This window comes from Bos mutus, chromosome 5 (genome assembly GCF_027580195.1).
Source record: "Bos mutus isolate GX-2022 chromosome 5, NWIPB_WYAK_1.1, whole genome shotgun sequence".
In the NCBI taxonomy this organism is placed as follows: Eukaryota; Metazoa; Chordata; class Mammalia; order Artiodactyla; family Bovidae; genus Bos; species Bos mutus.
The window spans coordinates 14,870,010-14,884,445 of record NC_091621.1 but is presented as its reverse complement, the minus strand read 5'-3'; the positions used below and the strand labels follow the sequence as shown (position 1 = coordinate 14,884,445).

Sequence of the window (14,436 nt, the reverse complement as noted above, 5' to 3'; positions counted from 1 at the left end):
AGTTTTGCCAAGAAAATGCACTGGTCATAGCAAACACCCTTTTCCAACAACACAAGAGAAGACTCTACACATGAACATCACCAGATGATCAACATCGAAATCAGATTGATTATATTCTTTGCAGCCAAAGACGGAGAAGCTCTAAACAGTCAACAAAAACAAGACCAGGAGCTGACTGTGGCTCAGATCATGAACTCCTTATTATCAAATTCAGACTTAAATTGAAGAAAGTAGGGAAAACCACTAGACCATTCAGGTATGACCTAAATCAAATCCCTTACGATTATACAGTGGAAGTGAGAAATAGATTTAAGGGCCTAGATCTGATATGTAGAGTGTCTGATGAACTATGGATGGAGGTTCGTGACATTGTACAGGAGACAGGGATCAAGACCATCCCCATGGAAAAGAAATGCAAAAAAGCAAAATGGCTGTCTGGGGAGGCCTTACAAACAGCTGTGAAAAGAAGAGAAGCAAAAAGCAAAGGAGAAAAGGAAAGATATAAGCATCTGAATGCAGAGTTCCAAAGAACAGCAAGGCAGATAAGAAAGCCTTCCTCAGCGATCAATGCAAAGAAATAGAGGAAAACAACAGAATGGGAAAGACTAGAGCTCTCTTCAAGAAAATTAGAGATACCAAGGGAACATTTCATGCAAAGATGGGCTCAATAAAGGACAGAAATGGTATGGACCTAACAGAAGCAGAAGATATTAAGAAGAGATGGCAAGAATACACAGAAGAACTATATAAACAAGATCTTCATGACCCAGATAATCATGATGGTGTGTTCACTGACCTAGAGCCAGACATCCTGGAATGTGAAGTCAAGTGGGCCTTAGAAAGCATCACTATGAACAAAGCTAGTGGAGGTGATGGAATTCCAGTTGAGCTATTTCAAATCCTGAAAGATGATGGTGTGAAAGTGTTGCACTCAACATGCCAGCAAATTTGGAAAACTCAGCAGTGGCCACAGGACTGGAAAAGGTTAGTTTTCATTCCAATCCCTAAGAAAGGCAATGCCAAAGAATGCCCAAACTACTGCACAATTGCACTCATCTCACACGCTAGTAAAGTAATGCTCAAAATTCTCCAAGCCAGGCTTCAGCAATACGTGAACCATGAACTTCCTGATGTTCAAGCTGGTTTTAGAAAAGGCAGAGGAACCAGAGACCAAATTGTCAACATCCGCTGGATCATGGAAAAAGCAAGAGAGTTCCAGAAAAACATCTATTTCTGCTTTATTGACTATGCCAAAGCCTTTGACTGTGTGGATCATAATAAACTGTGGAAAATTCTGAAAGAGATGGGAATACCAGACCACCTGATCTGCCTCTTGAGAAACCTCTATGCAGGTCAGGAAGCAACAGTTAGAACTGGACATGGAACAACAGACTGCTTCCAAATAGGAAAAGGAGTACGTCAAGGCTGCATATTGTCACCCTGCTTATTTAACTTATATGCAGAGTACATCATGAGAAAAGCTGGGCTGGAAGAAGCACAAGCTGGAATCAAGATTGCCGGGAGAAATAGCAATAACCTCAGATATGCAGATGACACCACCCTTATGGCAGAAAGTGAAGAGGAACTAAAAAGCCTCTTGATGAAAGTGAAAGAGGAGAGTGAAAAAGTTGGCTTAAAGCTCAACACTCAGAAAACGAAGATCATGGCATCCGGTCCCATCACTTCATGGGAAATAGATGGGGAAACAGTGGAAACAATGTCAGACTTTATTTTTCTGGGCTCCAAAATCACTACAGATGGTGACTGCAGCCATGAAATTAAAAGATGCTTACTCCTTGAAAGGAAAGTTATGACCAACCTAGATAGCATATTCAAAAGCAGAGACATTACTTTGCCAACAAAGGTCCGTCTAGTCAAGGCTATGGTTTTTCCTGTGGTCATGTATGGATGTGAGAGTTGGACTGTGAAGAAGGCTGAGCGCCAAAGAATTGATGCTTTTGAACTGTGGTATTGGAGAAGACTCTTGAGAGTCCCTTGGACTGCAAGGAGATCCAACCAGTCCACTCTGAAGGAGATCAGCCCTGGGATTTCTTTGGAGGGAATGATGCTGAAGCTGAAAGTCCGGTACTTTGGCCACCTCATGCAAAGAGTTGACTCACTGGAAAAGACTCTGATGCTGGGAGGGATTGGGGGCAGGAGGAGAAGGGGACGACAGAGGATGAGATGTCTGGATGGCATCACTGACTCGATGGACGTGGGTCTGAGTGAACTCCGGGAGTTGGTGATGGACAGGGAGGCCTGGCCTGCTGCGATTCATGGGGTCTCGAAGAGTTGGACACGACTGAGTGACTGAATTGAACTGAACTGAACTGAATGGTCTAGTGGTTTTCCCTACTTTCTTCAATTTAAGTCTGAATTTGATAATAAGGAGTTCATAATCTGAGCCACAGTCAGCTCCTGGTCTTGTTTTTGTTGACTGTATAGAGCTTCTCCGTCTTTGGCTGCAAAGAATATAATCAATCTGATTTCGATGTTGATCATCTGGTGATGTTCATGTGTAGAGTCTTCTCTTGTGTTGTTGGAAAAGGGTGTTTGCTATGACCAGTGCATTTTCTTGGCAAAACTCTATTAGTCTTTGCCCTGCTTCATTCCGTATTCCAAGGCCAAATTTGCCTGTTACTCCAGGTGTTTCTTGAATTCCTACTTTTGCATTCCAGTCCCCTATAATGAAAAGGACATCTTTTTTGGGTGTTAGTTCTAAAAGGTCTTGTAGGTCTTCATAAAGCCGTTCAACTTCAGCTTCTTCAGCATTACTGGTTGGGGCATAGACTTGGATTACTGTGATATTGAATGGTTTGCCTTGGAAACGAACAGAGATCATTCTGTTGTTTTTGAGACTGCATCCAAGTACTGCATTTCAGACTCTTTTGTTGACCATGATGGCTACTCCATTTCTTCTAAGGGATTATTGTCTGATTTTTCTGTTGACTATAGGTCACATTTTCTTTTTTAATTTAATTAATTTAAATTATTTGGTGGCTGGAAGAAGCAAGTCTAGTAATTTTTTATTAGAGGCTAGACATTGTAAATGTTACATTGTTCAGTTTCTGGATTTTATTTCTCTCTTTTAAAGAGTATTGGACTTTGTTTTGGCAGGCAGCTAATTTACTTGACTATCAGCTTGATACTTTTGAGGCATGTATTTAAACTATGTTAGGATAGGTCTGCTGCTGCTGCTGCTAAGTTGCTTCAGTCGTGCCCAACTCTGTGTGACCCCATAGACAGTAGCTGACCAGGCTTCCCCATCCCTGGGATTTTCCAGGCAAGAACACTGGAGTGGGTTGCCATTTCCTTCTCCAATGCGTGAAAGTGAAAAGTGAAAGTAAAGTCTCTCAGTCGTGTCCGACTCTAGCCATCCCATGGACTGCAGCCTACCAGGCTCCTCCGTCCATGGGATTTACCGGGCAAAAGTACTGGAGTGGGGTGCCATAGGATAGGTCTAGTTCTATTCTTAGGTTTATAGAGTCCTACTTCTAAGGCATAGCTTTTTTGAGATCTCTACTGAATGCTCTGAGTATTCAACAAGGTCTGTTCAGTCTGACTGTTGGAACCCAAATTTTCCCATCCCTGTGTAGGTGCCAGTAATTTTTCACTTTGTAATTTTTCAGCAGTTGTTTTTCACCTGGTAGTTGACTTTTGGCCATTTTCATGTTTTCTCCCCTTGCACTTCCCTGGATGGGCAGTCTATTTATTAGTCAAAGACTCACAGGACCACTATGAAAATTTGTGGAGCTCCTTTTCTGCATAGCTCTCTTCTCTCTAGTATGTTCTTCCACAAGATCATATCTGCTCAGCCTTCCCCAGATCTAATCTCTGTCCCTTCATCTTAGCAAAATCACTGTACTGTGCTTGGATTTGCTGTCCCTGTAATATTGTTTGGGGAATATCTCTTGTCAGATAGTTGGGAGAATTGAAGGCTAACATAATTTGTTTTCTTTCCTCTTCTCTCAGGGATCGTTGTCTTGTGTTGCCTTTGTCCAATATCTGAAAACAGTTGTTTCATCTATTCTGTAGTTTTCTAGCTTTTTAAATTGAATGGTGGGAGAGCTAGTCTGTCAGATTACTTTTTCATGTCAGAAATAAACAGAAAATTTATTTTCCCTCATTATAGAATTATAGTTGGATTTTTTTTTTTTGCTTCAAAGATGTCATTCTTTAAAGACATTGTCTTCTGTCTTGCACTGCTATCTTTGTTTTTCCAAATGTAATGTGTCTTTATCAGGAATGAAAAGTAAGACAACAGTAGGATATATTTTACTACTATGTTGCTAATATAAAAGAGTATAGTGTGCATAAGTATCAGAGAAATGGGTGCATATATACTTCTGGTAGTGCACATTGTCAAAGCTTTCTAGTAGGGACAATTTATCAAAAAGATTAGAGGCCTTTAGCCCCAAATCAAGAAAAACCCAAGTTTCCATCAGCAGATGAATGAATAAAGAAAATGTGGTATATACATATAATATAATGTTAGCCATGAAATCAATAAAATTCTGCTACATGCTACAAGATGATTGAACCTTGGAAACATGCAAGTGAAAGAAGTCAGACACAAAAAGGACAAACATATAATTCCACTTAAATGAGGTACCTAGAATAGGCAAGTTCATAGAGATGGCCGGTAGAGTAGAGAGTAGAAGCTGGGAGAAGTGGAGTGGGGAATTATTGCTACAATGGGTAAAGAGTTTCTACTTGAGATAATATAGTTCTGGAAATAGACAGTGGTGATAGTTACACAATGTTGTGAACGTACTTAATGCCATTTTATTTTTAGTTAAAAAATGTTTAAACTATGTATATTTTATCACAATTTTTAAAAAGGTTAATGAGAGGCCTACAAAAGGTTTTTTTTTTTTTGAGAAAGCAATTATTCTTGCAAGACAGTATCCTAAGGAAAATACAAGGAAGTATGTAAAGACTTAATCACAAGAATGTTTTGTTAAGAATATTTTTACAAAAACAAAATGAGACAAAATAAAAGCAAATACAATTTATTTTTTTTTTGGCAGCAGTACCTGACTTGTGGGATCTTAGTTCCTTGATTAAGGATTGACCCTAGGCCCCAGTAGTGAAAGCATGAAGTTCTAACCACTGAATCACCAGGTAATTCCCTAGAATACAATTTTATTATCCTAGAACAAGCCATTGATGAAATATACTATGATGGACAATAAACTGCCATGCTGCTGCTGCTGCTGCTAAGTTGCTTCAGTCGTGTCCGACTCTGTGCAACCCCATAGATGGCAGCCCACTAGGCTCCCCCATCCCCAGGATTCTCCAAGCAAGAACACTGGAGTGGGTTGCCATTTCCTTCTCCAATGCATGAAAGTGAAAAGTGAAAGTTAAGTCGCTCAGTCGTGTCTGACTCTTCGAGACCCCTCGGACTGCAGCCTACCAGGCTCCTCCATCCATGGGATTTTCCAGGCAAGAGTACTGGAGTGGGGTGCCATTGCCTTCTCCGATAAACTGCCATAGAGACATTTAAAAAAAGAAGTAAGTTCTTTTTAAGAAGAATACTGAATTACATGGAAAGACTAAGAAGAAATACTGTAAATGTTAGCGGTGGTTACTTCTGGATACTGGGATTATAAATGGAAATTTTTCTTTTATGTACTTTTTCTGTTTTAAATTTATTACAATAAATATGAATTTTAATGTACTAAAGAAATGAAGTTTATTTTTAAATGTTTTATCCATCCTTCAGAGATCAGCTGAAAAGCTGTTCATCTGTGAACTGTTCTCAGAATCTTCCAACTGAATATGACTCTTTCCTTCTCCAAATTCTATAACCCCTTATATGTCTCTCATGGTACTTATCACATATGCGATGTATTAAAGTTATTTCTTAATATGAATCTGATTTGCCTCTCTTGCTGAGCATATGTGGGACTGACTACCTTATCAGGCACTACCTAAATCAGGGATATTGACTATTTCCACGCCACTTGATTAACAATCTTTTCTTAAAAAAAAATGTTTTTATTTATTTGGATGCACCGGGTCTCGGTGGTTGCACACAGGGCCTTTGATCTTCATTGTGGCATGTGCGATCTTCGGTTGTGGCATGCAGATTCTTAGTTGCGGCATGTGGGTCTAGTTCCCTGACCAGAGATCGAACTTAGGCCCTCTGCATTGGGAACGTGGAGTCTTAGCCATAGGACTACCAGGGAAGTCCCTTGATTAACAATCTGTATGACTCAGATTAGCACCCTAACAGGAGCTAGTCTGATCTAGACACCAAAACTGATCTAGAGAAAGGACTGGGTCATCCTGAATTCAGGTTATTTCTAAGGTTAATGATATTTGAATGACTTATTTAACTTAGGATTTATAAACAAAGGAAATTATTGGGAAGAACAGCACTATGTAAACTACTTATATATTCATCAAGCAGTTAACATAGACAGACATAGAATTAATTACAAGTGTATTTTTGTTTAATGCCAATCCTCTGCTTAGAATTCCTCTTCTTGGATGGCAAGCTTGTTTTAACTGGATTGTTAAAAAACAATATTTTATCTAGCAATAATGTCCCAGATAATAATATGCTAAAACAGTCAAATACAAACACAAATTCAGTGAATTATAGTTCCTAATGCACAATGTAAGGTATAGAGTTTTCTGCTCCATTTGTTTCTGCCCTTGGTATAAACATTTTTGCACTTTGTACATATTTATTCCTACTAGATTTGGAGCTCCTTATGGCAGTAGAAATAAGGCTAGTCTTATTCATATATGAATTCCTGGTTCTTGTTACCTAGTATATAATGAAACATAATACAGATGTTTGTTGAACTAAAAACCCTAGCCACTAGCGTTCAGAGTCAGAAGACCTGGGTTCAAATCTCAGTTCCACTTGCCAAGGGCAAAACTCTTAGCTGATCTGAATTTTACTTTCCTCCACTATAAAAATCAGATTTTTTTTTTTGGCCAGGCTCAGGTGGTTTAATGAGTTTTATTTTTTGGATAAAAGTGTCAGTTTTGCAATGGAAAAAAACAAATGTCAGACTTTCCTGGTGGCACCCTGGCTAGTAATCGGCTTGCGCATGTTTGATCCCTGGTCTGAGAAGTTTCTACATGCCACAAAGCAATTATGCCTGTGTGCTACATCTATTGAGCCCTCCCTCTAGAGTCTGGAAGCCACAACTGCTGAAGCCCAAGGACTCTAGAGCCTGTGTTTTACAACAAGAGAATCCACCTCAATGAGAACCCAGAGCACCACAACTAGAGAGGAGGCCCCCCTCACCCCAGACCACAGCAAGTAGAGAAAGCTGGCCGCAGCAACAAACATCCAGTGTAACCAAAATCAATCAATAAAACACCAGAACAAACGCATCTCCGGTCCTTGTTTCAACCCTGTCATAGCCCAAAGGGTACTGGCCAGTGGAGACCATGGCTACTCAGAGCCACTGTGGGGTGGGGCTGTTTCAGAGCGAAGAGGGAGCCTTGGGCCACACTAGCCTCATTCTTTGAACTTCCTATTCTGGAGGCACACAGGGCTCTGCTGTACCTGCTGTGCTTTGAGCCTCTTGAGGATGTTATGCATGTGGAACCAGTAGAAGCACTGGCCCCATAGCAGCAGGCAGTCGTCACTCAGCATCTTGATGTCCAGGCAGCTGCCACTGAAGGCCATATGGAAGATGCTGTAGTTCTCATGGTTGGCCACCCAGAGCCAAGTGACCATGCTGTTTCAGCACTTGACCTTCACCTTCATGGCACAGGGAGCCTGCCTTCTGTTGGCAGCGCCTAGACTGTAACATTGTATGAGAATTAAATGAGAGAATGAATATGAAAGCTTTTTAAACTGTCTGTCCCATGATAAATTTGTTATTAATGAAGTCTTAAAGTAGAGAAATGATTGTAAGATCATGGAATAACCAGGAGAGACCAGATATATGACTCCCAAAAGCCTCCACAAGATGGTATTAATTCTCTTGGTATGTTTCCCATAGGCAGGATCTTACAAATATCCTGCAAGTTCAAACAGCTGGTTTTGTCACTGCAGAGAGGAAATCTTGGGGTCAGACTCATATTAGTCAAGCTCACAAGACATGTAAAAACCAGAACATATAAACTATAGTGTCAATTCACCAATTTACACCTATTCCATCTCCCATGAGAAACAGAAAGTTTAAGTCAGCACAATCAGCACTTCCCACAAACATTGCTCCTAATTTGGTCTACCAAACTGTATTCAGAAGGTCACTTGGTGAACATGCATATTTCCCATGACTTCTGTAACAAATTACCACAGACATGGTGACTAAAAACAGCAAAAACTTATTCTGTCACAGTTCTGGATCCCTGAAGTCCAAGATCAGCATCACTGGATCAAAATCAAGGTACACCAAAGCAGCACTCCCCTCAGGGCTGGAAGGGAGAACCTATTCCTGACCTTTTCCAGGTTCTGGTGGGTGCCAGCATTCCTTAGCTTGTGACAGCATCAGTCCTGTCTCTGCCTCCATCTTCACACTGTCTTCTCCTCTTTGTATGTGAAATTTGCCTTTCTCTGTTTTGTAAGGATTCCTTTGGTTACATTTGGTGCCCACTCAGATAATCCAGGGCTTCCCTGGTGGCTCAGAGGTTAAAGCATCTGCTTGCAACGAGAGAGACCTGGGTTCGATCCCTGGGTTGGGAAGATCCCCTGGAGAAGGAAATGGCAACCCACTCCAGTATTCTTGCCTAGAAAATCCCATGGACAGAGGAGCCTGGTGGGCTATACTCCACGGGGTAGCAAAAAGTCGGACACGACTGAGCGACTTCACTTTTCACAGATAATCCAAACTAATCACCTCATCTCAAAATCCTTAATCACATCTGCCAAGCCCTCCCTCACTTTTTTTTTTTTTTTTTTTTTTTGCCATGTAAGGTAATATTCATAGGCTCCAGGGATTCAGAGATGGAAATCTTTTCTGGGGATACACATTTTTCAGCCTACCACAGGTTGGAAATTGAGATCTGAAAAGTAAATTATACTACTAGAAATGCTGAAGGCACCAGACTGCACTGTGTGATACATTTACTTTCACAGCTGGAAGAGCCTTGTCAAATGGCCTGAATACTCAAATCCATTACCAAGATTCACTTTCTCAACACAGTGCTTGGATGGCCATTGCCAGTGTTGACTTCTGGAACTGCTTTTTGATACCTCCATGACTAGCAAAACTCCTTTTGATTGGCCTGATTTTTCTTTCCTCTTGTTCCTTCCTTCCTTTCTTTCCTTCTGCATTTTCTTTGTTTCTTTTGTCTAGACTTGGAACTATTTTATTGCTTAAATTGGTGCCTTTGCCTAACTCTGTTATGATCCACTACTTGTTAATGTTTATAGCTTAATTTTTTTTCCCCTACACTATGCAGCTTACGGGATCTTAGTTCCCAGACCAGAGATTGAACCCAGGCTGTGGCAGTGAAAACCTGAAATTCTAACCACTAGACCACCAGGGAAATCCCCTAATTCTTTTTTTTTTAAGTGGAAGTATAATTGACCTACAGCACTATGTTAGTTCCAGTTGCACAAAATAGTTATTCCATAGTTCTATATGTTACAAAATGATCAACACTGTAGCTTAATTCTTTTTTTAAAAAAAAAAGGCTAGAAACTATAAAAAAGAGCCAAATGAAAATTCTAGAACTGAAAAATAGAGTATCTGAAAATTTAAAAGTATTGAATGAACTTAATAATGCTTTAGAGATGGGAAAAAGTTGGCGAACTTGAAGATAGATTAATAGAAATGATTCAGTTTGAAGACTATAGAGAAAAAGAAAAGGTTGAAAAATGTAAACAGAACTTCGGAAACTTATAATATCAGAAATCTAATATACATATATGTAATTGGAGTCACAGAAGGAGAGGAAAGAGAGAATGGGGTAAAAAACTCTGTGGAGAAATAATGGTTGAACACTTTCCAAATTTGGTGAAAGACATAAATTTTCAGATCAAAGGTGCTCCACAACTGTTAATAGGAAATGTAAATTGGTTCAGCCAATGTGGAAAAACATTATGGAGATTCCACAAAAACTAAAAATAGAACTATTATATGAGCCAGAAATTCCACTCTTGAGTATATATCCAAAAAAATATATGCACCCCAATGTTCATAGCAGTACTATTTACCGTAGTCAAGATGTAGAAGCAACTTAAGGGTTGATTAACAGATGAACAGATAAAGAAGATGTGAGATACACACACAATTGGATACTACTCAGCCATAAAAAAGAAAATTGCCATTCACAACAGCATAGGTGGACTTGGAGGGTATTGTACTAAGTGAAATAAATCAGACCAAGAAAGAAATACTGTATGATATCGCTTACATATGGAATCTAAAAAAAGCAAAACCAATGAATATAGCAAAGAAGAAACAGACTCACAGATATAGAGAACAAACCAGTGGTTACAAGAGGGGAGAGGGAAGAAGGGGGACAAGATAGGGATAGGGGATTAAGAGGTACAAATTACTTTATATAAAATAAATAAGCTATAAGGATATATAGTATAGCACAGAGATATAACCCATATTTAATAATCACTGCAGATGGTGACTGCAGCCATGAAATTAAAAGACACTTACTCCTTGGAAGGAAAGTTATGACCAACCTAGACATCATGTTCAAAAGCAGAGACATTACTTTGCCAACAAAGGTTCATCTAGTCAAGGCTATGGTTTTTCCTGTGGTCATGTATGGATGTGAGAGTTGGACTGTGAAGAAGGCTGAGCGCCAAAGAATTGATGCTTTTGAACTGTGGTGTTGGAGAAGACTCTTGAGAGTCCCTTGGACTGCAAGGAGATCCAACCAGTCCATTCTGAAGGAGATCAGCCCTGGGATTTCTTTGGAAGGAATGATGCTGAAGCTGAAACTCCAGTACTTTGGCCACCTCATGTGAAGAGTTGACTCACTGGAAAAGACTCTGATGCTGGGAGGGATTGGGGGCAGGAGGAGAAGGGGACGACAGAGGATGAGATGGCTGGATGGCATCACTGACTGGATGCACGTGAGTCTCAGTGAACTCCGGGAGTTGGTGATGGACAGGAAGGCCTGGCGTGCTGCGATTCATGGGGTCGCAAAGAGTCGGACACGACTGAGTGACTGATCTGATCTGAAGCTTTAAAAATTGTGAATCATTATGTTATACACATGAAATATATGATACTATAAGTCATCTATACCTCAATAAAAATAGATAAAGTTAAGTAAAAATTAATAAAGAAGCTCAACACACCACATTTAAGCACATCACAGTCACACTGTTAAAAACCCCAAAATTAGAGCCAATCTTGAAAGTAGTTTGAGAAAAATGATATGTTACCATACAGGGATCAGTGATTTGAATTACCATGGATTTCTCATCAGAAACTGTGGAGATTAGAAGACAGTTTTAAGTACACACACAAAAAAACTATCAACATATAATTCTATATTTAGTTTTACATAGCATAAACATGGTCGCTGGAAGCCATCCATCTGACCCCGTGGAAGGGGGACAGAGAAGGAGTAATCGTTGTGAGATGGACAAATACCCTGAGGAAGTAAACACCGCAGTTACCTACATACACTTCTACCATCTACACATTTATTTTCATGCTCTATCTAGGGAATTTTGGCAGAAAAGTTTGAAAAGCACTGATAGAGTCAGTAAGCAAAGTAATGTATGAGAGATGAATGCTCATTCATTATATTTGTCTAGTCAGAAAAGCCGCTTTCAATTTGCTGTCAATACATAAACTTAATCCAAGCTGGGTTTGGTTTCGTGTGCTCTTTCAGCTCCCTAATCTAATTGCCCTTTTCTCTTGCTTCTCTTTTACACTCTTCTGGCCACTGCTCACCACCACCATTGGCCTCATAGCAGAGGGATTACATCTTGCCAACCAGTTCTTTCTGAACTTACTGATCACCATAGCTACTCTGGTCAGTTTCCAGCCATGCTTTGTGGCCAGTGATCTTTTTGGTTTTCAAAGATCTCTCTACTCTTTCCTCTCCGTATGCTTCTATCCCATCAATATCTGGCTTCCTTTTTGCAAGTAGGCAGATAATTATGTAACATTTCACTTTTTTTTTTACAATACATTCTTGTAATAACACATCTACACACATCCACACACACTAAAGTCTTACAAAAATGGGCAACAGGCAAGCATACATACTTAGTAATAGCTTCTAGATAAAAAAATCTGAGAATACAGTCTTCCTTAGGATCAGTGGTCTTCTTCCTCTGCTATTTTTTTCCCCCTATTTCTCTTTTCCAAAACTTCTTTCACAGCTGAGGGGAAGTGTTCACTATGCCAAAGCAGCTGGCAGCTCCAACTCAGATGTGAATTGTGTCCCTGTCACTTTAAAATCCTCTAGCTCTTTCTTCCTCACTCTGCGCAGGATATACTTGTACAGTGTCGGTGCTTACCCCATTGTCAAATTAATGAACGCACTAAAAAGCAAAAACAAAACTATGCTGGTGCTGGTGGGGGACTTCCCTGGTGGTCCAGTGGCTGACACTCTGCACTCTCGATGCAGGGGCCCCAGGTTAGATTCTTAGTCAGGGAAATAGATCCCACATGCCTCAGCTAATAAATAAATATACATAAAACTACAGTGGTGAACACCCACTATCCTTAAGCAAGGGGCAAAAAAGGGGATGCAGAGGAGAACTCTCTTCCTACATAGCCCCACCCTGAGGTCAAGTGCAGCCTTCTCACAGCAATAGCCCTCTCCTCAGCAGTTGCTGACCGGACAGAAAACAGAAACTTGGGTCTTTTCCACAGTCTCCCTCCCTCATCTAGTTACTGCCCTCTTCAAAAGGGGAAGTCAGTGCTGAACTCCTTCCCTGGCTAACCCCCTATTGAACACTTTGCCAACACCAAAGGGAGCCAAACATGAAATTTCCAGGCCCATGACAGTCCCCAGACTTGAAGACAGATCTGTTACCTGCGGTCATGGAGTGAGAACAGGAGGTGAAAGTGCTCCCCGACATCCCACTTCATTTGGAAAAACTCAAAACAAAACAAAAATTGAGTTTTGTTAAGAAAAAGGCTGCTGTTTATTAAGAAAAAGGCTGATGTTCCCAGAAGGAGCAAAAATCATTTCTCTGTCATTCCAGATGCTGAAAGAACACTTAAACTCATTCCTCTCCTCCCCTCCTATTCCAGACGCTAGAATTTACCCCTTCATGCATCCCTTCTGCTTTGTGCTGGGTAGTGGGACCACCAGCCAGACCAGCAGAAGCCTCCAGCATCTCCAGGGGAGTCCTGTGGGATAATACCTTTGTCTGTGAATTGGAGAAGGGGAGAAGATCTTGATCTCCCCAATATTTGACAGGAACTGAAGGACTGAGGGATTTGGGTCTGATGTCCTGTCAAATGAGACAGTTCAAGCTAGTATCTGTGGGGCTGTTCAAGGAGCAGCAGGAGGGAACGCCAAAAAGTGTTTGTAATGGAGGTTGAGGAATCTGGGGGCATCCGGGAACAGAATACACCGGCCAGGCCTGAGCCATCCCCAAGCCCCTTCTACTTCCCAGTTACTAAACAGATCCAGCTGTGCACAGTCCTGGCAAATCGTTTCCCATCTGGCTTCTAGGAACTCATGACTAATTAAAGGAGTGTGTGTGGAAGGGGAGGGGGTGTACTCTTAAAAACAGAGGTTTCCAAGGTAACGGCTTGGGGAGAAATCAATCCCATTTAGCCAGGGAAACTTCCCTCTTTCCTGACTCTCTCAGGTCTCCAAGGAAAAAACAGGCCAGAAGCTAACATTGTTTTTCCCACATTTCTCTAGATCAAGAGCAATGTCTAGGCCAGTCCTAACTTGGTTACACCGTACGTTTTTCTCACTTCCAGTTTTAGACCCCGGACTTGCCCTTTATATACTAACTAGGATGTCCAGCCTTCCAAGTCACCCCCTTCAGGGAAGGATATTGTCAAAGATGGGTGGGGATGTTTTAGAGACTGGCTTTTCCTGGGCTTAGAGACCTCTAACAACCTTTGCCTTCCACCCACAGCCCCCTAGACCCTGAACATTAGAGAATACTCTCAGAGTCTTAACCTATTTCTTGCTCCTACTGTTTAAAATATTTTAATTTAAACAATATTTCTATACAAACTCTTCTGCCACAGTCCTTCAGCAGAGAGGAAAACCAGTCTGCAGGATGGGATCAAGCCAGCCAAAGAACCAGGAGTTCTCTCAGACTTAAGTTCTCTTTTTGGGTCAGGCAGACCGCACGTCCTAACCCGTCACACACATTCCCACATGTCCCCCAGTGAGTGATGACAAATTCAGAGGGGAAAAGAGCTGAGTCAGCATGGCTTAGAGGTGGGGACTGGTGGCAGGGAGTCTTGATACCATTATGGGAACAGTTAGTCATGCAGTCCTGCATACACATCCAGTCTGCAGCTTCTGGCTCTAGGGGGTTTGTTTGGGTGCCTGTGGAAA

The 14,436-nt window shown here is 41.0% G+C and overlaps 1 pseudogene; it reads right to left on the bottom strand.

Moving 5' to 3' along the window:
- Nucleotides 1-7,483: 7,483 nt before the first annotated feature.
- LOC102279209 (anaphase-promoting complex subunit 11 pseudogene) lies at nucleotides 7,484-7,735 on the bottom strand (annotated as a pseudogene).
- Nucleotides 7,736-14,436: the final 6,701 nt, after the last annotated feature.